This window comes from Arachis ipaensis, chromosome B05, assembly GCF_000816755.2.
Source record: "Arachis ipaensis cultivar K30076 chromosome B05, Araip1.1, whole genome shotgun sequence".
Classification (NCBI taxonomy): domain Eukaryota; kingdom Viridiplantae; phylum Streptophyta; class Magnoliopsida; order Fabales; family Fabaceae; genus Arachis; species Arachis ipaensis.
Window position 1 is genome coordinate 141,391,191 of NC_029789.2, and position 4,245 is coordinate 141,395,435.

Sequence of the window (4,245 nt, forward strand, 5' to 3'; positions counted from 1 at the left end):
GATAATTAATAAAATTTTAGTCATTAAATATCAATTTTATATAATTTAAAAGAATACACTTTTCTATAAATATAAAATAAAACATCTATAACCTAAGATATGCTAACTTCTTAATCTTTCTATATGTTAGACGATAATTGACTTGATTGGCAAAATTTCTCTTATAGATACACTTGTATGTAACTAGTGAATAATTACAAGTTTTTCTCCGTCTGAAAGTTTAGAAAAAACTTTTAGCCTTTTAGATATTCAATCATAAAATAATTTATATAAATTTATATACAATTGAAATCAAAGATTAAAATGACTGGAATACCTCAAAACTCTTTCATAGTTGCATAAGTTTAATTGGAGAGTGCTGTAAAACACGTCTTTCAATCACGGGGCTGCAAACATTTTCAAGTCCAATTGTTCAGAGCCTATACTAATGGAAATTTCAAATGATCCAAATTTCTTTCTTGTATCCACGTAATCACATATTTCTATAACATTTTCGACTTCTCTGGAAAGAAGGCATAGTCATTATTTATTTTTTGGTTTTTTTTTCTGATATCTTTCCGTTGGAGAGACCAAAAATTAATCTATCGTAATATTAAATTTTATTTAAGAATTTGTCACTAATTAATAAATTTAGGGTCTAATTTAGATAAATAGTTTAATTAAGTTCTTTTTAAAAAAATAATTTAAATAATAAATACTTATATTAAAAATAATTTATAAATAAATTATTTTGTATTTAATTTTTCCATAAATAGGAACTGGGATGAGTTCCCTACTGGAAATGGTCTTAGAGCACCTCCAATGGTGAGTTCCTCTTTGACTTTTTTCTGACATATAGGAACTCTAACCATTGGAGGAGAGAAGGATTGAGTTCCTGCACAAGGATCAAGGTAAGGGAGTCCCTCTAAGCAGGGACTCAAATTAACCAATAACAACTTGCCATTTGGCAAGTTATTATAAAAAAAATAATATAAAATCTGAAATAATTAAATAATTAAATAATAATTAAATTAGTAATAATTATAATAAAAATTATATTAAATAATTATATTTTTATTTAATTAATAATTTATATTAATTATTTATATTATAATTAATATTGAATATTATTTATATTATTATATTAAATTATAATTAATTAAATTTACTTACATTAAAAAATAAATTTAATTTTTATACCTTATAAAATAATTTTTAGTTGAGTTGGTTATTTTTATTTTTAAAATTTAAAATGCTAATGATATTATTAAAATTAGCAGTTGTAAACACAAAACTATAAATTAGTATAATCTCGAATTATATATTGTGTATTATTATTATATATGAATTTATTTAATATTAATATCTTTTAATAATGAATTATTTTTAAATTTATAAATTTAAATAATATTATTGAAAAAAATTAATTATATTAATTTTAAATATTTTAATTAATTAATTAAGTGGGACCACAATAAGGACTAAAGTTAGTTCCTCCTAATGGAGAAGAGAGAGATGCTTTGAGTTCTTATTTATTGTTTATGACGCAAAAACTGATGTGGAGTTACTTTTTATGACAGGTGGATCATAAACAGGAACTGGAATGAGTTCCCTACTGGAGATGGTCTAAATACATAAATAGCAAAATACGGCAATTAAAGATGAAGAAACGTATAGTATAAGTTATAGTTAATTACGACAAAAACCACCCCTATCATGAAAGCAAAATACAAAATACAAAGCGGCAACACTGCCAAGAAATACAATAAGATTTAGTTTAAAAGTTAAAACCAAGGTTTGGAAATTGAATCAATTATCGAACCATTTTGACTAATAATTTATTAGTTTATTAATTTAATTAATTTAACTAAAATTTAAACAACAAAAAATTATTTTATAGTAAAATATTAAATAAATTATAAACAAATACCCTACAATATAAAAATAGTCAAGAACAGATTTTAGAGAAAAGAGAGGAAGTTGTAATTTTGGCTCCCTTAAAATTTTTAAAATCTTGTTATAATAAATGTGATGTATAAAGTGAAGCTCATAGTGCAATAATATTATAGGGACTTATTATATTAATGTAACAGGGCTCAAATCTGTGGCTCGTTTTTTTTAATAGATTTTCATGATGTGTTATACGCTATTATAAGTTATTGGATTGTATCGATATGGAGTTAATTTTTTTTTAACAATAATACACAAATTGAAAGGTAGGTATTGTGAAGGAGAGAAAACCTAGCCTCCGATTTGTATTTAAATTTGATTGATGAACAAATCGAATATGGTCACAAGATTTGAGGGAGCTCGTCGGTTCAAGCTCTTTTTACGTTTTGTAATCGACAATTTAACCCGACCAGTATGATTTTGTTGGCGGCTTCAGCCTGTTTATTAGCCTGAAAATGCTCTACTGATGTGAACTGGTATTTTATTTTTAGGTCGGCCACCAGGTTCTTAAAAGTTGAGTCAGTGAATTGAGTTTTATTATCCGTGATGATCGAGTGTGGAACTCTAAACCTTGTGACAATGTTCTTATACAAGAATTTTTGACTTCTTTAGACGGTAATGGTTGCTAAGGGTCCTGCCTCAATCCATTTGGTGAAGTAATCAATCCCTACTATAAGGTATTTGACTTGTCCTGGAGTTTGCAAAAATAGTTCGAGCAGATCAAGACACCATTTTGCGAATGGTCATGGTGAGGTGACGCTGATAAGTTTTTCAGATGGTGCCACGTGGAACTTGGCGTGTTTTTGACAAGGTGGGCACTTTTTAACAAACTCGGGCGCTTCCCTTTGTAAGATCGGCCAGAAGAAGCCAACTCGAATCACCTTTTTGGCTAGTGACCGAGCTCCTAAGTGATTTTCGCATATACCATTGTGCACATCCTCTAAGACTTCCTTTGTGTTGGAGGTCGGGATGCATTTTAAGAGGGGTGTTGAGATCCCTCTTTTGTATAAAATATTGTGGACCAACGTGTAATTTTGAGCCTCTATTACAAGCCTTCTAGCTTCTTTTTTATCCTTGGGGAGGACATTAAATTTGAGGTAGTTGACTATAGGGGTCATCCATCCTAAATTTTGATTGGATATGGTTGATACCTCTGGATTATTTTTCTCTTTTGATATTGATGGTGTTTGCAGAGCCTCCTGAATAAGACTTCTATTATTACCTCCTGACTTTGTGCTGATTAGCTTGGAGAGGGCATCATCTCGGACATTGGATTCTTGGGCTATATGTCGGACTTATCCTTCTAGAAAGTGTGTCAGTTGTCCTTGGGCTTCATCCAAGTACTTCTTCATAGTTGGGTCTTTGACTTGATAGGTGCCATTAATTTGCGAAGTTATTACTTGCGAATCACTGAACACTATCAATTTCTCAGCCTGACAGCCTCCACTTCTTTAGCCAGATTCAAGCCATCAAGTAAGGCCTCATATTTTGCTTGGTTGTTGGAAGTAGGGAACTCGAACCTTAAGGAGAGTTCTATCCGAGTTCCTTGGTCGCTTTCTAAAATGACACCTTCCCCATTTCCGGCTTTATTTGATGACCCATCTACGTATAGGCTCTATGTAGCTGGATCTCCTAGGCTTTCGGTGTACTCAACGACGAAATCAGCCATGTATTGTGACTTAATTGCTGTCGAGCTTCGTACCTTAGATCGAACTCAGACAACTCTACAGCCCATTGCAACATCCTTCCTACCAAGTTTGTCTTTTGTAAAATGTGTTTTATCGGCTGATTAGTGCGGACTTTGATGGTATGAGCTTGAAAGTAAGGTTGGAGTTTTTGAGAGGTGAGGATAAGGGCATAAGCAAACTTTTCTATCTTTTGATAGTTCAATTCTGCCCCTTATAGGGATTTGCTGACAAAATAGATAGGTTGATGTCCCTTTTCATCTTCTCGGATCAGGACTGAAGCTATAGCTCAGCTTCCTACTGCCAAGTATAATACGAGCTCTTCCCCTTCAATAGGTCGGGTAAGTATTAGGGGTTGTCCCAAAAACACTTTGAAGTCCTGAAAGGCTTGCTCGCATTCTGGGGTTCACTCAAATTGCTTCCCTTTTCTTAGGATTGAATATAAGGGAAGTGATTTCAGAGCTGATCCAGAAAGGAATCTGGATAGGGCTGCTAGCCTTCCGTTTAATTGTTGTACCTCTTTGACACAAGTCGGGCTCTTCATGTTGAGTATAGCCTGACATTTGCCTGGATTTACCTCTATACCTCTTTGGGTTAACATAAACCCTAAAAACTTTCCAGTTTCCAATGC